The following is a 26592-nucleotide window of genomic DNA, read 5'->3' on the forward strand; positions in this document are numbered from 1 at the left end:
TGATTCTTTCTGTGTGTTTGTTGAAACAAAACAAACTAGTTCTAGTTTAAAAAAGTATGATATCACGTCGATCTGAAGACAAGGCAAGACAATGACAGTAATATCCTCAGAGGACCATTCTGTTCACAAATTGAACACTAAACCCGTTAAAAGCCAGTCAGACAATTGAGGCTGTGTCAGAGGGCAGATGAGTTGCCAGAAGGGAAAAAAAGCGGAGCGCCAAATGGCAACGCAATCATCAGCCTTGATAGAAATAAGGGGGGGGTTAACGGGCGCCGGCGTCAATTCAGGCTTTCAATTGCTCCTTGCAGTCAGAGCTTCGATATGTCAAAGGTGCTGGAAGCAATTCACGGAATTATTTCTTACAAGAAACACTGTGAAGGTATGCATGCAAATGCAGAGAATAACACGTGAGATAGCAGCCACACAAACATCCAGCACGACCAAGACAAACACAATTTGCTTATTGTTGTTTCATAACCCGTGGCTTTTGCTTTATCCTCCCTCACAAAGGTGATTTCCATCTGGAAACTGGAGCAGCAGCACACTGTAAAAGAGAGAAAATCCCATTTTCTCCTATATTATATTCATATTTATGGAACATAAGGAAAAAATGGGGCCGGCAAATGTGGAAACAAGATAATGCTTGTATTCTTATTTTCCCGTTTTTCCCCGTTGCTCCAATAACATTATACATAAGCTTTGATGGTTTCTAAGGTGTTTTTCTATTTGTTTGTGTCCTCTCTACATTCCTGAGTCCTGTGTCCAATCTTTGGTTTGTATCTCATCACATCACCGCTTTCTGTTTCCTGATTTCTACCATTTTAGCCCTTCCCTCTCTCTCTGCCCTCTACATTGGCGAGCATCCTTCCCAGAGTCCTGCATGGGTCCATTTTTTTGAAAACCTGCACCCTGAAGAATGATTAAAAACACATTAAAAAGCATGTTTTTAATACAAATTTCAATTAACTACGGCCTACAGTAAAAAAAAACCACAACGCCTCTGAGAGATCAAAAGACATATAATGAAAACGAGACAGAAGAAAGGCCTCACACACAATTACTGTACCGCTCCACTATTCCACATTCATTGCACACAGCAATGCAAAGGAGTCACGCAGTGAGTGCGCAAGCTGTTATTTTACCACCCTTTGTTGATGCCGGCGGCATCTGACTTTCAAAATTAAAGTAATTTTGGCTGAATACGAGTGATTTGTTTCATAATGCACATCCTAATAATGTGTTTTATTATGAAAAAGAACTATATTTTTGTTACTGTCCACTGCCCACGCCTGTTCATGTTCATTTTCACCCATGTTCCTAACCCAGTGCAGGACTCCGGCTCGAGCAACTCAGGCAAATGGATCTGTTTCATATGTGTGAATACAAGAGTTTAAATAGTTAAATAGAATAGATAAAGTCCCAGTGCAGAACCTCTATCACCTCCTGGGGAGTGTGATGTATGTGTGATATAACATATAAGGAGTTGTTACGCACCATGTGACCACTGAGGGTGAAGCAATTAAATCAAGGTGTCTGTCCATCACCTCATCAATCGCATCAGTCCAAAGTGCCGGGTGCCGTATTGATCGGCAACAAGCGTTCACGTAAACAGCAGCAGGAGCAACACCGACCACTTTTAATGAGTCACTTGAGCCACTTTGTTTCAAGAATTGCGGCGGCCTCTCTCACGTATTAATAAGGTCATCCATCATGACGGAAAGGTTCCCGTCAAATGATTAGGGTAATAAAGTCAATTAAAAAATGACTGGGCCATTTTTTCTTTTTCTTTTAGGAATATAGACAAGCTAATTAAATATATATATTAATGAGAGGCTGCTTTCTGGGGAAGTTGCAAACTGTGCCCCGAAGGTTCTCGGGGGGGGGGAAAAGGATGCTACCAAATCACAGGATAATGTCACGGGCGTACGTGGCGTCAAAAGGCTAATACGAGCGCACTATTATTCCAGCGTCATTTATGACATTTGTGGGTGCACGCTGTTCCGAGCTGCACCTCAGAGCTGTCTTTCTATTCTCCTCCCTCACATTTCCTGCCATTCGTCTGGAATAGGAGTCAAGCCAGAGGGCGTTTGCTTAAAATGATCCCAAAAAGAAAAAAATTCAAATATCCTGCATTAGCATCAGACGTGACAGCATATAGTGTGTGGAGGACGGTGCAGCTGAGCTCAGCCGATTATGCCGCTGACCCTCAATAAGGAGGCTGCAGCCGGGCGAAGCAACGAGTGATGGGATATTTGTGCGACTGCGAGAGAGGAGTTGACTCGATTGAGTTTCGGCGAAGAGTGATTCAGTAATAAAACCTAAACGCCTTTGAGGCAGTATCTGATTTCCGCTCCTGCTGCCGAGGGAAGCCTCGTAAGTTGTGGGTGGGTGTCGGTTCAACAATTGTAAGGAACAGATAGATGAGCGCAGTGCGCCGCGCGCGTGTGTGTGTGTGAACTCACCTACGTGAATAATCATCGTTTCCCACGTAAAATAAATCGGAAACTGTATCAAATCCTGTGCATTACTGTGCGTGCGTTTCATTTCTCCATCTTTGGAGATGAAATGAAATAAACAGAGGACACATGTCATGACTCAGCATAGCAGCGTCAAATTATATCGGGCTTGTGTCAGCAGAAAAAGTCTTCCAGTGAAGGCGCGGAGGCGTTTTCCACGTCAGGTTTACTAAAACATGAAGCGCGGTGAGAGGTCCCGCCATTCTGCACGCTTCCTTTCTTCCCCTCACTCCCGAGAAAGAAGCAGGGGCACAACACAAATAGAAGTAATGAGTTTCTTTGTGCAGCCATTCTCCTGCAGCAGCTGCTTGTGTGCGACTAATTCCATTAAAAAAAAAAACACACACATTCCCAAAGCAAACAAATAACAATAATTACGAATCTGGTTAAGGCCTGTTTGCTTGTCATGGCATGAAGTATAGTATGTGGTGCAGAAAGGAGAGAATAATACAGCCGTTGCAGTGGGTGGCGGAGCAGATGTCGGTGGACTGCTGGCTGTCTCACTGAAGGCAGACTATTTAGCTCATTACTGAAACTAATACACGGATTTGTGCAGTGGCTTTAATGTTCACATTGGACGTGATTAACGGCTTTGTGTGCATGCGACACAACGCGGCTGACAGGTTTTCGCCGCTGCACCTTTGCTGCAAACCACGAGAACAAAAACCAGCTCGCATTTCGAAACCAAATTTATGTTAATGATTTTGTGTTTTAACCACTTTTTTTTGACAGAATGAGGGTGATCATTTCCAGCGTACAGAGACTACAGGTGAATATAATCCTGCTTGTATAATTCCTGAGTGTCAATGTGCTGAAATGGTGCCGTGCTTGTGGGAGGGTGAGTCAAAACCCCTCGAAGCTGTTTTAAAAAAGATACAATTTTGGAATTTATTTCGCCGACTTGATGCATCGGCTGTTGAAATAAATGTTTTAGATGGTTTGGTCACATGCAGGGGAGTGATAGGGCTTATATTGGACAAATGATGTTGAAGATGGAGCTGCCAGGCGGTGTAACAGAAGAGGGTGACCCCAAAAGGGAGAAGCTGAAAGATGAAGATGTACTTTTTTTTAGATGCATCTGTCGTGAGGTTCAGGCACAGAAAACATCTGGGTTATGGCGATTAGAAGATCATATTTTTTCCTCGACATAAAAACGCACCAAAATGTCCCGATCGTAACAAAAACTTCGTCTTTGTTGCTCGCATATACTGTATCTCCGATACGTCTCACTATATGGCAACCCTCCGTTCTCCCCCATGAGAATTTTGCCTGATTTGTAGAATATAGGACTATACGATTTGCAGAAATGTCACATTCACACATTGTATTTCTGCCCAAAACAGAAAAGTACAGTCAAAACCTATGTGTAAATTTAAGAAGATGAGAAAAAAGTGAAGAAAAGAATTATGATAAGCCACACTATATTGCAAAGTTTATTTTCGCACAGAGAACTGGTTACCTTTTAGTCCTCTTTTAGCACAAAAGTGGTGTCAGCTTTTGATATGCTGCGCCGTTTCCTCTCCTCCTGTATTCTGCTCCCCGGAGACTTTCCTCCAAGTTCATCTGCAATGACGACCCGAGGTTCCCACTGAGGAGGAGTGCTGAATTCAAGACTCACCGTTATGGAACAAGGGGTTAGGAGCAGATGATTTTTCACCACAAAAAAAAAGAAGAAGCTCCTGTCGCTGCATTTCCCCTCTTGCACAAAAACAAAACTTTTGGGTTTCTGCAGTTCAGAAACGAAGACTCGCTATGTTCAAACTGCAGCTTAAGCAAAAGTACTTTACACACCGTAAAGATTTACCATCCTGGTGTCTCCTTGCAAAACATGTGCACAACAGCACTTCAATATCCAAGCTGGAGCTACTCCCTGGACTCTCCTTGGACAGAAACTGTTGTTTTTCTTTGACTGGTGAGTCAGACCCAACAAGTAGAGGTAGAGGTAGTAAGGTACTAATCTATGGCATTTGCCACTTGATTGATGTACGGGTAAGCCAGTCTGAGATCTCATCTTGTGCGTTTGTCTGATCTGCAAATCTACGATGGCTATTTTCACTTTCACTTTCTGGACAGTTGACAGAACATACAGCACTGACTTCCATCCAAAAAAAGGGAGCTGAGACAGAGAAAGGCGAAGGAACTGAAGTCACAGCCGTCTGGACAGCAGGCATTTTTCCACAAAGGCAACCTTGGCTGATTCCGTTCAGTGCAAGTCATCAGCGTGAGATAATGACCAAAAACACGTTTTTCATGCAGCTATGCAAGGTACACTATCATAAGGTATACTCAGTATATGTACACATATATCTATATATATATATATATATCTATATATATATATATATATATATATATATATATATATATACACGTTATATATGTACATATATATGAATTAATACATAAATAAATATATGCTTAGCAATAAATATGCAGATTAAGGTAGATCATTTTTGATTTGGTCATTTTAAAAGTAGCTCCCAAGCTGGAAAAGTGTGTGCACCCCTGCTGTAAGGAGATAAACACATTTGGAAACCAGTTTGAAACCTATGATGCAATTACATCACAATACAACGATTCTGCTAAATGTGACATATTGCAACACAGTCATTTAACATTACAGCACAATATCTCGATGACTTACTAAAGAATGCAAAATGCTGCAAAAATAAAGTGCACGATATTGAAGAGTTACCATAATTATGTGGTCTATCATCCTGTGATAATCACCACATGGAGTTATGCGATACAAAACAAAGCTGCTGAGTCATTCAGGGCACTGCAGTTTCAAATAACCTTCCACTGACATGCAAACTTCACACAGAAAGGCCCTAGTTGGATTCAGATTCAACCTGGAACTCTCTTGCTGTGAGGCACTGTTGCAAACCACTGGTCCCCCCTCCTCCGTCATAATTAAAAATTCTTATTTTCTTGTGCCAAAAGAAACCCCAGTGAACCAGTGAGACAGATCACTGAGGTGCACCAGTTTGCTACGCCCATAAAGCCGGTAATCTTAATTCTCAGTTCATGCATGCCAAAGCGACATGTTTCTTTTTTTCGTTTTTTTTTTTATTCTGAAGCAAAGGCGATCATTGCCGTGGGGACACGACATTGCACGGTGGCGGGGGCCCGATTATTCTCCTGCCACATCCTGCCCAGTGGATGTGACACGGCCATTATCTCAGGCCTGCGGATTAATTCAGTCACAAAGGAGAGGTCAACCCGGCTCTTGCCCGGGACTCTGGGGATTTCTGTGAGCAGGTATGTCTCGTTTTTCCCCCCCAACCTTTCTCAAATGAAATTCAAAGATTTAAGGTCAACAGTATCCCTAATTGAGAGAGGACATCCCATGACAATACCGGAGCAGGACATTAAAGCTGCACTTCCCTGCTAAATGATCTATATTGTAAACTGAAAAGCACCAATGTTATGACTTTTATGCTGTTTCATGCCTTTAAAATTGAATTATATTCACATGACTGGCATGTAAAGCATGACATGAACATGCAAGGTACGGGAAATGAATATGAAATAAATCTAACATTTACAACCAAAATGTTAATTTCAGGCACATATTGTGAATTTATGTATTTATTTCGACTAAAACATCACATGTGAGCTGATGTCGTTCTGCTCTCTGATCTTAAAATGGTTGCTTCAAAGGCTCGACCTCTATTATTCACTCCTCAGCTTGTTCAATTCCTCCCACCGCCGCACACTTTTGTATTTTCTATTTCCATTTCTACCCATCAAACTTAATTTTACTCCAGTCAGCGCCTTTCATCTTTTCCCTCTCTTGCTTCATTGTGCAATGAATTGCCCGCTCACCTCTTCTGATTCCCCTTTTCCCCGATATCACATCCGTCTGCTGTTCATCCACTTTCTCTCCCACCTGTCTCCCGCTCTCCTGCTGACAGAAGTGGCCACCAACTGTCACCCCGGCCCCGGCCAAACAGGAATTAAGGTTGCCAGGACAAAGTGCCAACAGGTCAAACCACGCCAGTATAAATATTACTCAAACCACTCTACCTGTGTTGTCTTCCAACACCGCCACACACACACACACACACACACACTGTGTCTGTATGAGGATCAACAGGCAAAATCAGCCAAATTAATGGCTTTTTTTTTTTTGCACAAATGGCACCAAACTTTAATTATACTGCAGCTTTAATACATGACACAGCCCTCCACACATCTATTAATACAACAAATGCAATTTACTCACACATACAAAGGCCAGAATAGATCATTCGACACATAAAAAGAGGGGTTACGTCACCAGAGGCCTTATGAGATTGAGTTATAAACAAATAAATCGTATCTGATAGTAAATACTGTGAATAATACGTAAGAGAGTAAAAAATCACAAGTATTATTAATAGAATTTATAAAAATGACAGCCACCACAGCTCCATTACTCACATAATTCATATTTGACAGAAATCCTTGCACTTGATCAATATCAAACCGCTTTATGAATACCAGATTTCATATCGCACGGTTAACGCTTTCTCCACTTAATTTAGCTTCCTGCCAACACAACGTGCCGTTGAGGTGAATGGAATTGCTCTTAGCTGAGATATTATATTACGTGAGATTCATTCACACCACATATCCTCTATAAGAGTTTGTGCGGCTGCATCACATTTCTGCAAATCAATATATATTGTATATATACAACCGTGCACGGTTTCCCTCCTCTGCAGTCGCTTATTGCGGGAACTGTTCAGATTGTCGCTATAACGCTGTAAGGTCTTGACCTGACTCTGTAAAGTGCCTTGAGATAATATTATGAGGGGGGGTCCATTACGTTAATGGATCATTTACAACAACCCAGTGAAAAATGCTCACAGTGACTTTGAAGAGCGCCATAAATCAGCTCAATGTAAACCGGACGGAACACTCTTCATCATTGCCGCACCTCTTTCATTGAGACCCCGGGTGTGTTTGTGAGATCATTATTAATTCAAAGTTTTAAACAGGAGAGACGGGCACGCGGTAAGGTGCGTAAAGGTCATCGCTCATTCTCATCCCGCGGCTTTGAAACCCAACAAAGGCGCAGGCGCACTTTGCTGCAAGTTTAATGGGGAAACGCAGCAGGTGTGCTCCCCCGCCTGTCACTTATTAGAAGCTATGTGTTCATAAATCATGGATGAACGCGCGGACGCACGGACACACGGGCACTCTCCAGCTTTTTATCCGTCACCTACTGTAAGTCAGCGACAGTTATAATTAATAGCGCGAAGGGTACAGTACATGTGTGCATTGAATGATCACTGTAAACAGTGCTGTGGCAACGAGTGTAGGAGCAAGAACATTAAAGGAATAGTTCACCGATTTGCATTCAGCTTTGTATTACTAGAATAGGGGTAGTATTTTTGAAAAATTGTGCTTCCAAACCTCAGTTTACCCTGAGTTGAGAAATATCTTCAATCTTTTTTTGTTATGTGCCCACCAGTGACACTTGGTCCTGTTAGCATAACTGTTAGCAAAGATGTCCCCCTACGAGTGGGTCTAAAAAGTGCAGAATTAGGGTTGCAGTTTCAAGTGCGGAAGTGCTATTTCCGCACATTTTAGAGCCACTCGTAGGGGGACATCTTTGCTAACAGTTATGCTAACAGGACAAGAAAAAGAGTGAAGATATTTCTCAACTCAGGGGAAACTGAGGTTGGTGCTGTTAGCATTACTGTTAGCAAAGATGGCGGACGCTGTTTACATTCTGGGAATGAGTTCCCGTCCCCCTACGAGTGGGTCTAAAAAGTGCAGAATTAGGGTTGCAGTTTCAAGTGTTCTGCACATTTTAGAGCCACTCGTAGGGGGACATCTTTGCTATCAGTTATGCTAACAGGACAAAAAAAAAGAGTGAAGATATTTCTCAACTCAGGGGCAACTGAGGTTGTTGCTGTTAGTGTTACTGTTAGCAAAGATGGCGGACGCTGTTTACATTCTGGGAATGAGTTCCCGTCCCCCTACGAGTGGCTCTAAGAAGTGCGGAATTAGCCTTGCATTTTCAAGCCTCGGACCAAGTGTCACTGGTGGGCACGTAACAAAAAAAAGAATGAAGATATTTCTCAACTCAGGGGCAACTGAGGTTGGGAAGCACAATATTTCTACCCCTATTCTTGTAATACAAAGCTAAACGCAAGTATTCCTTTCAGGAAAGCACACACCACCTCCTCTTTTCCAGCTGATGGATGACAGTGGTTGTGTGTATTTGTATACATAGGCTCATCTCTGCATGGGTTTCAATTAGAACCGCCAAGAACATGCAGTCAGCGCCCCACTGAGATAAAGGTGGGCAAACAAATCAATATGCAAGCAGGGGAGCGTTCCACTAAAACATACACTGCTGCTCTGAGCATCCACTTCACATTAAATCACATGTACAGTATACGAAGGCACAAATCCATGTGCAAGCACCTATACTTTTCAAGGAATGTGACACCTGCCCTATATAAATGGCCCCACAGTACACACATGAGTACAGTTATACCACTGTGAGGATAATTGTTGCCGCGTAACTCAAAAGACAACATATCCCCCCAGCTTTGGAATTAGCATATTCATTATTTAACCTGGGGAAGCAGCTGGCTAATTGGCAAAAGCAATGCTTTCAATAATGTTCACACGAGAAGCAGAATTTGATTAAACCGAATCTGGGGAAAACACCTACAAGGAAAAATGTAGAAATGAGCGTGCGGTGCCATTGTACAGATGCACCGAGCTCACTTTGTTTGTGTGCAAATAACAGTCCAAAGGAACGCGTCAACACGGGGTGATAATTATAGCAGTTTCCACCGCCTCCACTCTTCAAAAACAGAGACGCCATGTCACAGCTTAGCGCTGATGCAGGTGCTCCACTTTAATGCACACTGCCACAGCCAACTGACTGATGTTGGCTTTCCAAATCAGAAAAGTGGGAGGAAGGGGCTGGATGTGCTCATAAAAATGCCCCCATGATTCTCGTCTCTGATCATTCGAGTTAATGACACGCACTCTCAGGCCATATATCAGGCTCTGTTTGATCCTGGTCAAGGATGTTAAACTTTGATGCTTCCCGCATTCACCGATCACCAGCGAGGGGGTTCATTTCATGCGTGCACCCATCTTTATACAGCCTCCAGGAAATGACTCGTAAATGCAGGTCCAGAGTGCTTGACACAAAGGTGACACAGCTTTAGACCCCCAAAATGGTTCACATCCATCTTCGGCAATTCTGGCTATACTTATGATCCGCAGCAGAGTGGGAACAAGGCATTGGTGCAGTTGTAGAGGGAGGGATGGCGGAGAGACTGGGACGACTGTGTTGAAAGTGATGACAGGGCGATGACACGTCATCTGGCAGTAAAAGTTTCACTACAGGTGTTGTGCCATGGGTGCAAACACTGCTGACAACGAGCTGTGAGAGCACGCTTTTATCAAGACGCTCGATGGCCGTGCTGCCATCAGCTGCACGGTTAGGGATAGCGCGATGCCACTTTTACGCGTCCGACATCAGTGCGGTACAGTCATTTTAGACCTTTAAACAACACATTGGTGCCATTGCAAGCCAACAGTATGACTCGGCTGAAACGCTGTTGCTGATGCAATATATAGGATTTTTGGATTGTGTTAGTATATCGGCTCAAGTGTGTCCGTGCTTTTTAGGTACAGCAAACAGCATTTTTATTTGGCAGATATTGAAGAAAAAATAATTACACTTAATTCTGTAGAAGTCAACTTTTCATTTCCCCAGAATGAGCCTGATTGTTTTTTGGAATGGCCCCCCATGGACAAACTAAATATCTTTTGAGTTGGAAGGGAAGGGTGAGGTAAGGGATCTTCAGCTGCAACACGCAGCGTCATCAATAAATGTAGCTACAGTTTACCCCACTATACTTTTAAAAGACTATGATAATCCCCTCTACAGACATCTTGCACACCTGCTAAGTATGCTAAAATCCAACCATTATTCCAGATCTGATGCAATTCCATTATATAGAAAATGAACTATGATGTGATTTCCCCATTATGCTGCAAGTATATGAGTATAGCAGAAGTCAAAATTCAAGAAGATTACGCTCCAAAGGTGGGTCGATGTCCTTGTTGGTGCCATCTTTAAGCAATCTGTCAAATCAGGCACGTCTCTTAAAGTTTTCCGGTGAGCTTTAATATTCACTAACGGCCGCCGCTGCCGACCTGTGTGTGATTAAGCGTGGAGAACCATCACCAAGTGTCTTTAATGGAGACATTTCTGATGTGAAGTTTCCACGTGTGTTGAGATTCATCGTGCAAACAAAGTTGAATTTAAGAAGTCAATAAGACGTAATAAAAGTGCTAAAATAAAAGTTAACTACAGTGTGCTTCACCTCCCAGCATTTAACAAGCACTGAGTGTCAACAACCCAATGTCCTGGCACCAACTCTGCTCTCCAGGCACACTTTAATGAAAAAGACACTCAAGGTAAATGGCTCCGGTGTTAAGTTTGTTGTTTATTTTCCAATTTCTCACTTTGCATTTAATTGTATTCAAGTGGCTGGTGGTGGGGGAGCACTGAGTTAGCCTTTGTGTTGACGTCTTGTGTGCAGGCTGCTTCCACATGATTGCTGGCAAAGGGCCCGCTGCACCAACGCTCGGAGACAGAGCTCCTGCTGGGTTTGCAGAAGATGCAAATGCATCTCCAGCCTCTCCGAAGAGGTTCGGTCGCTTCCTTTGTTTCCCCTGCTGTTTATAGCGGTGGTGTTGTTGATAATAGTGTTTGGTCTCTGACCACACGTGCGGGAGGGAATAACATGGACTCCCACTGCTGCTGCGCTGTGGTGGCCCGGAGACAATAGGCATCCTGGGCAGCTCCGACGCAGAGCAACAATTGTTTGAGAAGAATGAGTCGAAAGAATGCAATCTCTTCATTGCTGATTAGCATTGAGAATGAGCTGCAACATCAGGCCTCTAAGAAAGCGGTAATCTCGGGGCTTTGTTGATAACATATATATCAATGGGGCACCGTGAGTATTTGCACAGATGCCTGTGTTTCTGTGCAGAAGGCGCCTCGCGTGCTCCTTGAAGAGCTCTCTGGCTGTCAGCACTGCATTGTTCTTCAGTACTGTTTACACTGCAGGGGTGAAAATAACCGTCTCTCTTCATGACAAAAGAGAGAGTACACTTTTAGCTTCCCAGTCACCCCTCGTCTCACTTCTCTGTGTTAATGAGCAGCAGTTTCGTCGTTATCAACGGCAGAGCCCGTTTAATTATTCATACTGAGCCAGTTCTTGCTGCCATTGTTAACTGGAATCCTTCTTCCCCAAGTTAATTTTTTGTTTTGTGCTGTTAAGAAATACTATTCACATGCAGCACGGAGGTGTTGTGACGGAGGGCTCTGAGAGTTTGTCTGGGCTCTGGCGTATGTTGGTGATTTTGAGACTTTGCAGGTGCAAACCATCACTTCTCTAAGGTGACGATGAATTGTAGCGCACGACACGTGGTGCAAAAACAGGTCAGCTCAGGTCGACTTCATCCCTGTAAACACTTTGATATTTTGTTTGGATTTGAAAGGGTGGTGTAGCTAGGAATACAAGTGATGAATAAATAACACCAGCTACTAGGGGAGGCCTAGATTTGCTGCATTTCACACACTCTACCTCCTTTCATGATCCATCGCCATAAAAAAACCCATTCCACTACATCCTCCTCCTATTCCCCTTTCTATCTTATTCCCCCTCTTTCAACAACCAACTCCCTGTTTTAGATTCCTTTTGTTTCCATAGAAACTGGGTCTTGTCCCGTGTTTTCTTCTCTCATGGCAGCCTCCGTCCCTGCTGGATCGGCTCCTGGAAGAATATCAGTCCTTCCAAACAAGCGGCAGCAGGGGCAGACTTTTCCTGCAGCTTGCGATTCCTGACGAGAACTTTTGTTTTCACAACACAGATCCATCAGTCTAACGTATCGTGGACATGATGTAGCCAGGTTTGGTGGCTCACAGCTGACAAAGCCGCGTTAAAGGAGCATTGCATGTCGTACAAATCCGTAAATAAGAGCCTGGGTATAAAGGCTGAGGCAGTCATGTGCTCGTTTCACTGTTGTGGATCAATTGGAACTACAGGGAAAAAAAGACGGAGGAGACGAGAGCAAAATACCATTTTACCCTCACCATCATAAAGCTGGAAATCAATCAGACTGGACACATACAAGGCAATTAATCCTTTGATTTCATTAATGTGTTATGTAAGCCCTGGGAAAGCATCTTATCTCCAAGAAGATTGCTTATTTACACGAGGTTCATGGATGAGGTAGTAGCTCAGATTAATTAAACAGATTCTCATTTATAAAGATGGCCCAGTGCCCTTTACCCAAAAAGGGCAACACTGCCAAAGAAAGTTAACAGATGGGATGGAAGACGGGATGGAAGATTTTTTAGCACGGTTTCCATGCAAAAATTGATTCAAGTATCTAGTTTGCTCTGATGATAATTCTGTATGAGGCTAGAATAATCAATGAATAAAATGAGTCCAAAGCAACACAGCCAACAGTGCACCACAGATCGACTGACATTTTGAACTCAGACAGTTGAAAAAACATCCACATTCAGCATGTACTGTACAGTTCATCACTAAGGCCACATCAAACTTTGACTTTTTAAGGTTTTTCTTGGCCCTGCTAATACTAGAGGCCCCGGAATGACCCGGCTGCCTTACTGGGTGAAAAGTCAGACTGTGCTGTCTGCTCCCGTTGAGGGTCATGGATTTTATGACCTTGAACTGTGTGTAGCGGCTCTATAAGCAGGTCAATTAAACTGAAATAGGTCAATTATTATTACAGCGGCACTGCACCCATGCAGCCTGACCATCCACGGCCACACGGGGCTGCTTTTTATCCTCCACATGAGGGGTGATGGTGCTAATACCAGGTGACAAGGCGGGGTGCCCCCTGGATAGGAGCGCGGCCCCCATGGGTTGTTCTCTGCTGCCTGTCGATGTTTTAGAGCTCTGTGTGTGCATGTGAGGGGGAGGGGCTATGAAGGAAAGTTGTGTGGGTCTGCGCCTGTGTGTTCCAGACAGAGCCTGGGGCACGGCAGGAGGTGAGACGTGGGTAAAGTTTCCTCACGATAAAAGTCGATAAAAAATCTGTTTTGTGAGGTTGTGGTGTAACGGGGCCGGAGCGGTTTGTGGCGGGATACTGTCGAGTGTGCTTACTGTATCTCAAAGTGTATTCTAAATGTAAAAAGTGATTCCGAGGCTGTTGTAATAGCGCTTGTTAGGATTAGCTTGTGCTAACGTTTACAGGCCTCAAAAGCCGTTTCGTGGTAGGTTTTTTGTATGTGAATACGGAAAACGAGAAAACGAGAAAAAAGCATGTCTGGCTTTCAACTTTTATTGACTGAATGTGATTTTCAACACCTGTCAATACACTGTAATGCAGTGCATATTGTAATGGAACGTCAAATGGATGAATACTTGTACCCAGCACTTTTAAAAACAAACTTGCAAACAACCACCCACTCTTACACCACTCTCCAATTTGCCAAATCCCCAAATCCTGCATGTTTTTGGACTATGGGAAGAAACCGGAGAACCTGCAGAAAACCCACACGCCCACTCGGAGAACATGCAAACTCCATGCAGAAAGACCCTTGTTGCGACCATCTGCAAACCCGGATATGCTTCCTGCAAAGGCAAAAGTGCTAACCGCTACACCAACCGTCCCACATGGGGCCTTTACATGGGAAACCAAACAGACAAAATAATGTTTACTCATGCACTGCAAACAAGCGCACACCTGCGTACATTTGACCTCCACGTTTTAGAAAAGCTGAAAATGCACAACTGCAGCATGAAAAGTAAATACCTGCGTTTACAGCGTGCACAAGTAAATACCTTTGTTCCCCTTGGTGAGGGATCATTTTTGTCAGACCTGCTATAATTAATTTTTACAGGCTGATTGCTGAGGATTATTTGCAAAGACGACACTTGTCAAAATAGAACACGCGTGCCTGCTGGCAGCGCGCAGCAGGAGATTTAAACAGGTCATTTCAATTCAGCTTATGTGCTAACTGGATAACAAGCACTGAGAGGAATTTCCATTTCCTCCTAATTCACAGGATCATGCCAACACGCTCTACTGTATTTCCCCCGATCATTCTTATTGCGGCATATCCATCTGCATCAAGCGTTCTTTTTTATCATCATTTCATCTCTGAACACTCAACAAAATGGAAGGCTGCGATACATATTTTTGCAAAATGGGGAACAACAGAGACTACACACACACACACGCATCTGCGTAATTATAGTGACTGTGAAATTAATTACTGCTTCTGTACTTGTAACCAGTTATTTTTGAACGATCTGATGCGATAACAGCTGGATACACATACAGTATACAACACTGGACGAGCACACGGGGGGATTCTATTCACAAGTCCACTGTGAACCTGAATCAATTAGAGGCACCGCTTCCACCAAGACATTCTGGTTGGACCACAGGCAGGAGTTAACATGCTGACCTGTGAGACCTTTAAGCGTGACAGCTGCGATAAGGGCTGTGCTGTTTGGAGATTGAAGAGGGAATTAAAGAAAAGGACCAACAAACAGCAGGTCGATGATGTTTTAATGGAGGCTTTAATCTGCTTAGAGGGAGAGAGACAACATGGCCTGGCGCACTATGATGTGGTTATTGTTCTTTTTTTTTATTGCAATGTGATTGGACCTTTTTTTTTTAATGAGTTCAAACTTGTGTCTTTGCATTATTTATATCCCTATATCGTTTTTTTCCCCCACCATTTACTACTACGTTGTCTAATCCTGGTGCAAATAAAAGAAACACAATAAGCTCAGAGCCAATCTGATTAGACTGTTTGTGCGGGGAAGACCTCCATTAAACTGTGAGAGGCAATCAAAAAAGAAGTTGCGACTACAATGAAACCTGCTCCTCGTCCAATTGCGAGTAATGATTAACCGTGGTTCAACCTCTCACAACGTTCAATCGACATGACATTGTTCACAATTCTCCTAATGGCTCAGTCAATCAGTCATTTTATGACTCACTAGGGTAAATCGACAGTCCACAATCCACTTAAAAGACGGAGCGAATCATCCAACAGTTGCACATCCCTAATAACATCGTTAGGTCTGAACAATACAAGGCAGGGGTAGCATGATGCTACGTGGGATGAGTCAACGAAGAATGAGATAAAGCTGCATCTGTTCCACCGCTGCCCTCGGTGAGACGACAGCAAATGTTTGGTTTGGTCTGGAATGTTTAAACAGATGGAGGTGAAGCCTTTCCTGCCAGTCGTCATCACCTGAAGCTGAGCCACAGACAGGAAATGGCGTGAAGTGCCTCATACACACATCCGTGCATACAGATGCCTTGAATTGCCGCCTCCGGGAAACTCCCCAAGTTTATCTTCACAGCAGCCCCAGCCATACTTCCCTTCACGCTGACCCCACCGCCCCCTGCTTCCACCACACTCCTCTCATTACGCCAGCTGTTTTCTCGACACTACCCTGGACTCCTTCATTACGGAGACTCGCGGCGCTCACTGACAAACCCCCCCAGGGCTCGTTATCGATAGCACTGCACTGAGCTGCCCAGCCGATGGGAAGGATTTGCTGCCGAGGCTCAATGGACGTGCGGGGGAGTGCTGGGTGAATTCATTAGAGCTATAGTGGCACTACTAAATCTGATGTAGCAACGGCGACTTATGCTTTGCTCTGATAGGAGCAATTTATTGAAGGGGAGTTTTTTTTCTTCCCCCCCCCCCCCGCTCTCCTGTGATGTGGGGATGAGAGGGGCTGTAAACACTCGGGTCTCCTTTGCGGCATACGAAGATAACAGAGGCAGAAGGTTATCTGTGTCACAATGGGGGTGATGTATGCACAGCAAATATGGGAGAGTGCTATACCATGCTACCCCCCCCCCTCCTCCTCCTCCTCCTCCTCCTCTCTCATGGCCTGATGTGTGTGTGTCTGCCTGTCATCGTTACTGATCTGATCTGCTGTTGAAATAAAGATCTGTGGCAAACACTGCCAAGTGTGTGTCTGTGGTCGTCTCAGGTGAATTTAACACTGAGACTTTTTTCCTCACCAGGGACCCTGAAGAATAAATACATTATTTTAAATGGAGATGCCCATTAGACACTCACTGTCTTTCTGGGTACATCCGCATCACCTCGCCTTCTCCAAATGATATGAGCACTTTTGATACTCGGGACTAAATAAGAATAACAAACCGGGTCTGTGTTCCCCCCTGAACTAAGCTTTGAACCTCCATCATCCAGACAAAGCTCCTTCAGGTTGTGAGGGCTACAGGATGCGCTCACTGGGAATTATTCAGAGATTTTACTATTCACTCGGATGAGGTAGCTGGCAGCTGGATAATGTCTTAAGATATTTGCATTCTTACATACAGCCCTACCTAAAATACCTCTGGATATTTTTGGACTTAACTTCACAAAAAACATACTGGTCACATACAGACACCGTCATTGCAGTTTGCCGTACACAGCCATTATGGACATCCCAGGCCCAGTATCTGCATTATAATGTTTGCATCCTTTCCCACAGAGACCTCTGCTTTCGGATGCCTGAAACAGTGCAGTGGCCCGGGGACAATAATAAACATCCCTGTTTAAGGCCATTGTGCTCACTGACAGCATCCCGGGAAGCAGCGGTGGCTTCTCTAGTGGCTGCTCTCGCCTGTGTTGAAAAGGACTGCAAGCGAGAGGTGATAGCGGGACAGAAAGAGCTATACATAGGAAATGAGGTGACGGCAATGTGCAGAGGCTTTCAGGTCCTTCTGAGGATGTGTTGCGTGTGAGTGCACGCACACACGCACAAACACTGCTTGCCCCCTTCACCCCAATTTCTGTCGTCCGTTGCCCTGCGGAATCTGGTCCATCGATTTGTCCAGAGCGACTTGAGTAAATGTACTATTCACAGTCTGTCTCCTCACTTCTAATTTCCATTTGAGCAATTGGCCGGTTCGGCTGGAACACCGCCCAGAGGCTGAAGTCCATGGAGAGTGACTTTATTGTCTAGTGCTTTATTTATCCCTCTCTCGGCTAGAAAACTACAGTGCTGCCTCCAGCCACCACCCCTCCAGCTCAGCCGCCACCACCAGCAGAGGAACTGACAGTGCAGAAGAGCAGAGGGTGCGCTCTCCTATTCCTGCATCAACCTTGGAGTCTGTCTCTCACGGTCTGGCCGAGCCATGGCTGCTTGGGCTGTTTCTGCACACTGCAGAATCACCATTAAAAGTCACATATTCTTTCACAATGGACCTTCAAGGAAACTGAAACTATCTTAGTTCTGTAATGGCTCCTATTGGTTTCCATTTGCATTCAGTGAGTGAGTGTTGCAACCCCCAATTGAACCTAGTCTAGCGGACTATTAGGTGTGAATACAACTTTAACCTACTCAGTAACACATTTACAGTTAAAGCCCTCCAACAGTCATACATCCCCTTAACCTAACCTAAACAAGGTTTCCACAACACCCTGACAACTCCACTGATAGCTTCTTTAAAACCCTCCAGTAATGTCAGACACTTACATCCTAAAGAGCTAGTACTATATCTGTGTGGACACATCAGCCACTGAAACAGTCAAAGCGTGTTCTGGCGCAGGCAGGAAACATATTGATGTGCAAATGTGCTTTTTTTTTTTCTTCTGTCGAAATATACCAACAGCCTCCTAGCCCTTGAAATCAAAGGGGAATAAACTACGAGACAATCATCTCCTCAGACGGAATTCCCCCGGGGATTCATCTCTCATTCATATTTACCAAAACAAAGATAACCTATAAACCTATTAATAATGTTGCAGTGCTTTCCAAGGATTATTATGATAGATAGTGCCTCACAGCCCTCCTTTTATCCATCATACTAGAAGACACAAAAAATCAGTTGTGCATCATTGACTAAGTATCTTTTCATGAGACAAGCAAAACAGACATTTCAAATGTGTCAACATCAGAGAACGGCGACGGGAAAGTGTGTCACGTATGCCTGCAAACAAACTTGGCTAATACTTTGAGTATTTCAAATACTGCGGAGTAAATGAGCCATCCCTTAAAGCAAATTGAAATCATGCATTTTCTCATTTTCTTTGTGGAGGGAGCGCAAGGCACGGAGAGCATTAAAGAGAAGTTGTTAGGGAGACGTCTTTCTTCCCGAAAGCCTTAATTTGGAGCAGAAAATAATGTGAGTTTATTTCTGTCGAAGATGAAAAGTAGCACTGACACGAAGCAATCTCTCTGAAGCAGTGGGGCCGCTGCAAGTGGAGGCTGTGATTGATGTTTTAGTAGCAATGTCTGCCACATGCGATGGTGGCACACTGGGGATTCGAGAATTCACTCACGAGAAGGTGGAGTTAAGATCCGGGGAGATAGTAGATACAGTATGTAAGAGGTTAAGGGGGGGTGTATACTGTACCTCATTACAAATTGGAAAAACAGATGACAAAATATGAAAGAAAAGGAAGAAATATAGGTAATGTGGCGAAAAAACAACAACCTTCTAATTCCTCTTATGACCATGTTTCACCATCTGCCTGCAGAACACTGCAGAGGCAGGGCTAGCTGCACATGTGCCTGTCTGCCTGTGGCTCTGCCAGGACCCCATCCACCTGCGGTGACCTAACAGAGTGCCTGTCTGCTTAGAAAATACCCACGTGGCCCAAACCTGGCTCAGCAACATCCTGTGTGTGGATCACAGGATATAGTGCGTGCGTGTTTTGTCAGTTTAGCGTAGCGTGACGCTCAGGTGTCCTCACCGTGGTCAAACAAGTGAGCTGTGGACATTAGCTACCTATGATATGTAAAGAGGGACAACCTGATGGTCACTGTCTTTCCCAGTCGTCCGGTACTAAGCAGGCAACAGATGGCCCGATGGCATAATAAGCTGTGTAACAGCCAGATGTATGCGCACACCCATACACACATATAGTTGGAATCAGTGGGGGGAAAGACAGCGCTACCTTTTTCTAGAACACTATAAAAATTAGATAATGGTGCGAGCAGCTGCACAAGCACCCAGGAGAACTCGTTTATATTACAGCACAAAGGCAAGAGGTTAAACCACTGAAGCTGTATTTTTATTCAACATGTCCATTGTGCTCCTCAACACGACACAGAATGGATAACACAGCTGCTTCAAAGGATTGTGGGTCAAGATTTTTGGGTCGCAAATCTGCATAATTTCCTGGACTTTTAAAGGTTTGAAAGCAGTATTTTTTGGGGGGTGGTGTGTGTGTGTGTGTGTGTGTGTGTGTGGGGGGGGGGTCTGTCCCGACCTGTGCTGTGAAACCACTACAGGTGGTCCAGAACGTGGCGGTGCGCCTGGTCTTCAATCAGCCTAAAAGGGCACATGACACCCCTCTGTTCATTGAGCTCCACTGGCTACCCTTAGCCACCCGCATCACATTCAGATGCTAGCCTACAAAGTGCTTCATGGGTTTGCTCCCACCTACTTAAATCCTCTCTTAAAGGCTTATGTTACCCCCTGACTACTCCATTCATCAAAGGATTGTGGTTTGGCGGTGCCAACACCCCGCCTAAGACAATCCAAACTCTTTTCGCAACCTACCAAGCGCTACCAGAACAGGGGGCGTATCTGTCTTCTATCTTCAAGAAGCTCTTAAAGACCCAGATCTTCCAAAAGCATTCTTGTATTATGACCTATGATGGTGTGAAATTGAAAGGAAGTGTTAAAGGAGCTGATGTTAATCCATCAGGGGGTGACTGCGAGTAACTGTGTCACTGTTTCAGAAGATCCACACTAAAATCCAACCCTTCGTCTTCTGTGCCACCAAAGTAAGATCTGTTCCCGATCCCGCTCACTCCAGCTCAGGTAGGTTGGAAGCAGCACATCCAGATTCCCGTAGAGCGACGGCGACTCATAAATCAAGTGCTCCCCGATCGCCTCTAAAAGCAGCCGGTGTTCTTTGTTTTAAAAATGCCAACTCATCCTGACTAGCCATTAACTCTGAGTTGTGCCTATGCATTAGGCCAGTCATTAGCATGAGTGGGACCCCTCTTCTCTTCACATCTGTGGCCTCACAGTTCAGGAAACTAATATGGATCGTGGCTGTGACACAAGCTTGATGTCCTTGAATTTGGAGCACTGTGCTAATGTGTTAGTTTAATGTCCACTTAATAATAATAAGGTGCAGCCATAACAAGTTATAGATATACATATATTCCCAATATAAATGGGGAAATACATCAGAAGCTCCTAATATGTAATAGTCGATCTGCTGGGAGACGGAGATAGACAGGCGGCTTTTTCATATCAACAGAGATATCATCTTTTTTTTTCTTTTTTCATATCTTCATAAGCTTTGAAATCCTTCAAAGCATGGGAGGATTTGATAACACCACAAATGGAAGGAAACATTTTTAGAAGATATCAATGAAAATGCTCTTGTTGGTGCCAAGAATATATAACAAGTAAAAAGGAAGACAAAAAAGAAAAAGAAAAAAGAAAAACCTGGGAGACAGCATTTTATTACATAACCCTGTATCTTTGCTTTCTAATGGACTGCCTACGTCTATACAGCAGCTCTGGGCTGTTTGTTTTCTACTTATTATTTTATGATTTTTTGTTCTTCAGGAAGAAAAAAAGCACAATAAATGTCCAGAAATATGTGAAAGGGAAACACTACACTCCTCTACGGTGGGCATCTGTGGGTGAGGTAGAGCACTGATGTTGCTCGATTGTCTTGAATATCATTACATGCTGCAGTATTAACGATCCCCTGAAATGGAACTCAGCCTGAGCCATGAAAAACTGCCTCAGACCAAACTCCAGTGCACACGTTCTGCACATTTATCACACGGGACCAAAGACTTATTAAATCGACAGATTCAACATTCGTTTTCCGAACATGCAGATGCTACCGACACGAACATGTGAACGCCTCATTAATATCTGGCAGGCTCTCGTTTATTTCTCGTTAACATTCACCACAGTGCATGTCAGGTGACACGTTTGAATATAAGGTTATATATCGGTATGTGTTTGCTCACAGTGGTCACAGTGAGGCGATAGATTTCCTTTGCTTACATGTTTAGGCTTCTTTGGTGCCAATGCACGTCCCCCTGTGTCTACACCTGAACACAGTCCAGCGACATAAGTGGGCCAGAACTCAAAAGAGTGCCATGTCCCAGCTGATTGGCTCAATGGCGTGTGACGACGGGGTGATTGGATCAACAGTGCATGAGATCCAGTTTGACTGGGTGAACTGACCACTTGCTGAACGCCGAAGACACAGCTGCTCTCGGGGCTCGACAGTCCCATGCACGCACACATTGGCACAACTGGAGCGACCACACACACACACACACTCTGCATGCCGTGGCTCCATATGTAGCACCATGCTGCTTTGCCCTGGGGAGGCATTACCATTTAGAGTAGCGGGAGCGATCCAACAGTGCTCGATGGAACCGTGGCGCATGTGGTGGCCACCCTTTCTCCTCAACACCGGCGCAATTCTCGACCGCGGCCTGCTGTTGCAGCCTGTGCTGATGCCAAGAAACTATTAGCTCAAGTGCCATCCATCATGAATCCTCTCCTGCTTTGGATGCAAAATTCCTCCTCTCCATCTCTGTCTCGATGTGGATTTGTCTTTGCAGCAAACAGTCAAACACACATGTGGATGTTTTTTTGTCTCCATATGCCTAAACACACGAGTGTTACTGCATGACAGTGGACACGTGCACAGTGCTAATACAACATAGACTATGCCATAATTGTGTATTAATAAGTAGTTGAAATTAATATTAAATGTATTATTTAAATGAATTGATTTGCATTTAGTTTATTGTAGTAGTTTAGTGTAGTATTACTAGAATAGTTTTTTTGAAAAAGTTTCCCGAGTCGAGAAATATCTTCACTTGGTCCGAGACTTGATCAGAGACTTGAAACTGCAATGCTAATTCCGCACTTTTTTAGACTCGTAAGGGGACGGGACCTCATTCCCAGTGTCCGCTGTCTTTGCTAACAGGTGTCACTGGTGGGCGCGCAACAAAGAAAAGAATGAAGATATTTCTAAACTCAGGGGGAAACTGAGGTTGGTCCTGTTAGCGTTGTCTGCCGTTAGCAAAGATGGCGGACACTGTTTACATTCTGTGGGTCTAAAAAGTGCGGAATCAGCATTGCAGTTTCAAGGCTCGGACCAAGTGTCACTGGTGGGCATGTAACACGATGAAAATGAGGTTGGGAAGCACAATTTTTCAAAAAATACTACCCCTATTCCAGTAATACAAAGCTAAATGTAAATTGTTGAAGTATTCCCTTAAGCTTGCATTAGTAGGAGCTAATGGGAACTTGAAGTATATACACTCAATTTGATTCTTTTTTTCCTTTTGCAAAGTTGAGTTGTTTAAGGTATGGCTGTCTCAGGAGCTGCCATTTCCATCAATAGCAACAGCAATTTAATTTTCTGGAAAAAGGTAAGTGAGTTCCCTTTTTCTCTGAGAAAGTTTACTAATATAAGCTTGGATGGTGTTGTTTTTCGATCACCAGTACACTATGCAATCAGGATACATGACGGCATTAAGAATCACAACAGAATAGGGTGTTTTCAGCTTAAATCTCACATTATTCGCAAGATCAAAACAAAGGAGGCTCGTTCTATATCCCCCCTAACGACGGCATATGTACCACGATGCGGACAACGTCGGCTGGTAAAACCCGGTTTGCAAGTTAAGGACACTACAAGTGATTTAACTGCAGCGAGAATCAATGAGCTGCCTCTGAAAAACAGACATCCTCTCTCAGAGATTCCTGTTAGCTGAGCCGGGCTCTGTCCCTGATAATCATACTAAACAGGCTCGCAGCCCATTCTCAGCGGCGGAGTCTAAGCTGCGGTTTACTGAGTGTGGCTCAGACACAGACAGCAGGCGAGCGGCGGGGGGGGGGGGGGGGGGGGGGGGTTGGGCGGGGCAGAACTGCCATCGAATGACGACTACAATTCAAAGTTATAACGGGTAATTTATCCATGCTCAAATTCAACTCACAGGGGAAAGTGTGGCGTCAGATAAACCGCTGATAATTTCAAGATGAAACGCAGTTTGATTGATTTTAGATGACGCTAACCTGCGGGTCCAGATGTGTAAGAATGTTTTAATTGAAGGTTTAACTTGATCACATCGGTACATTTACATGGGATTTGATTAAAATACACATATATAGAGCTCAGCATCTTATAATCCAAGGTCGCTTCACTTGCTCAGGTCTAGGTTCCCCCTCCAGTATAATCCTCAGCAGACGCACACACACTTCCTCCATGAATCGATAGAATGTACAGTGACAGAGCGCACCGCTCACGCTGTCCAGTCCACTGTCTGGCCAGCACAAGGAACAAGTGAAAAACACTGTGGAAGAAAAGCCAGCGCCCGCCGCAACATCTCCCCACCTGCCACTTCCTTATCAGTGGCAGAGAGCCGGTGGCAGTCAATGCCGGCCCGTCACGGCCCTATGGGCTGCCAGGTGATGGTCATTATCGGTGGCACTCCATGGCCGTCTGTGCTACTATCTCCACACCGCACGGTTCGTCTTTATGTGCTGAGGGAACATTCTCCAAAGTGTGTGTGTGTGTGTGTGTGTGTGGAGAATAAAAAGAAGGTGGGGGTGGAAGCTCTGGTCGCTTTATGCATTCTTCATAAGAGAGGTTCTCAATGCAGAGATCAATAAAAGCCAAGAAGACCGGAATGAGAATGTTTTTTTCTGCTCAAGGGCTTTTTAATCTCATGTCTAGACATTCAGGGTACATTTGGTAATCTTCAAGCACGGACGGAAAAATACAACAACAACAAATGATACATCTTAAGAAACGCCAGTGGTCTCTAAAAAAAATCATTGAACTATTGATAAAGAAAATCTAGCTGTTGCTGATAATTATCCAAACTATCATGTACCTACACTTAATTTGCTTTGTCTTTGAAAGAAATTGTTAATTTTTTTTCTCGCAATTTCATGAGTGTGTGTTAAGAAAAAATAAATACAAAATGGACGGTGATGAAAAGCCAGGTGGTAGCGACGAGAATCACACAACCACCCGACCCGAGCTGCTCGTGAGAGAATCGCAATCTCAATTCTAAGCAAAAAAAAAAAAATTGCGATTTGCATTTTTTGCCAGAATCGCACAGATATTATTTAAAAACTTACTCTAACAATGCCAACTGACATTCGGCAGGAGGGACGGTTAAACCCTGGACAGGTCATCTTTGGACTAAAAAGCCACAAACACACAGCGAAAACATGCAAACTCGTCACAAAAAGGACCTCAAAACGTGAACCTTCCTCAGTTAAAATGGTAAAAACACATTCAATTCGCACCACATCTGAATCAAACTGCAATCACTTGCACTTAATTTGATTGCACGCGATCAGATTACGACTTGAAAAGATCAGCCACGGCATGACAGATGAGATGCCGAGTCAGCGAGTCCTTCACACTCTATATATACTGTACGTAGACAATTAGCCCGGGAATAAAGAACGGCTCATTATGGGAGTCGTTATACATCCATCAGGTACCAAGATCATGTGACCTTACAGAAAAGGTCACCGCAAACAAAGAGGACTGAGGCGGCGAGATGGAACAGTCAAGGTGAGATTATGAAACTTTTAAATAATAGAGCTGTATTCTCCCGTGTGTCGCTACCAAAAAGCAATGCGACTGTGTCAGTGCTTACTCTCGCGGTGTATTTGATGTTGACAGAAGAGGAGACAGAGCATGAACGCCTGCCTGCCTGCGTGTGTGTGTGTGTGTGTGTGTATTTTTGTGTGTGAGTTAAAGGGGAAGTGGGAGTCAGGGGACGGAAGGGGAGGACGGTACAAATGCAAAGGGGACGGCGGCAATCAAGGCTCAATCTGCACATCCTCTGCCCCCAATTAGTGTAAGAAGAGTGTAATGAGTAGTGGCTGGCAACTCCCAGCGGAAAGTGACAAAAAACAAAGAGACACGGATGGAGAAACAGATGAGCTGGAAGAGAGAGAGCCGGAGTGCGGTGTCGATTCCCAGCTTTCTGCCTCGGGCCACGCTATGTCAACACATCTGGATCAAACCTGTCAGCACCTCTGGGCCGACCTGTTGGGCTGAGGGAGCCGCCACTGAGATAAAGAGACAGGAAACAGGTGGGAGCGGAGGTGCATGCAAGGACTGGAGAGTGTCCAGGGTCAGGTTTACGTTCACTAAATTAACAGCGAGCAAGAGTTCTTATTCTGCCTCTGCCTTTGTTTGACCCGGCGAGGAACTACTGATCATGCTGCTGAGGAAAAAGCCTGCAGGAGTGTGTGTCTTCCACAAGGTTACAATGCAGTTGAATTCATCCATCATCTTTTCTCGCTCGCAGCCTCCCACTCCGTGTAACGACTGCACAGGGGGGGGGTTTGTTTTTGACAAGATATCTCTTTGTCTCCATATCACACGTCTCCTCCTCCTCCTCCTCCTCCTCCTGCCTGCACACACGAGCCAACGTGCCCGTGAGATATTATTTTTCATCTCCATCGCTCTGTTGGAAAAACTCCCTCGGGCAATCCCTTGACTCCTCTTCCCGCTCATTGAGTTTGACAACTTCACAGCCACGTGTTGCAGACGGGATCGTCTCCTAATCAACCCGAGGATCCTCCGTCCTCGCCGCCGCCGCCGCCTATCCGATACCGACGCTGACAAAAACAGCGTTTAGTTGCATGAATGGATCCCTAATTTCCCACAACAATCAAAAAAAAAAAATGGAGTAAAATAAACAACTTGTAAATTGCCAGCTGGCTTTCATATAAAGTTGCGGCAACCGTTAAACAACGAAATAAACGCCACATAAAGTAGATTATCTGACAAAAGATGTTGAAAAAAAACACTTTACATGGTTTCAGTGAAGAGTATAGTGAGGATAAGATATGCAGGTGTGCGAGATATGATGTTATCATGCAAGTGGATTTATTTGAAGGTTGTTTGCATGGAAATGTTGTTTTTAAATGACGGTCAGGTGCAAACAAATCCACAGCACTTCAGGCAGCACATAAGGCACCACGTCCTCATCCAAAGGACGCACAGAACGATCAACTACGTCCTCGCGGGTAAAAGTCGGAA

General features: G+C 44.3%; 1 protein-coding gene across 6 annotated transcripts in view; it reads right to left on the reverse strand.

Moving 5' to 3' along the window:
• The window catches only part of LOC131446911 (neural cell adhesion molecule 2-like), a 254209-nt gene that overhangs the window by 87855 nt on the left and 139762 nt on the right, over positions 1 to 26592 (reverse strand). The window lies entirely within an intron of this gene.

The sequence above is a fragment of the Solea solea genome, chromosome 2 (assembly GCF_958295425.1).
Source record: "Solea solea chromosome 2, fSolSol10.1, whole genome shotgun sequence".
Lineage (NCBI taxonomy): Eukaryota > Metazoa > Chordata > Actinopteri > Pleuronectiformes > Soleidae > Solea > Solea solea.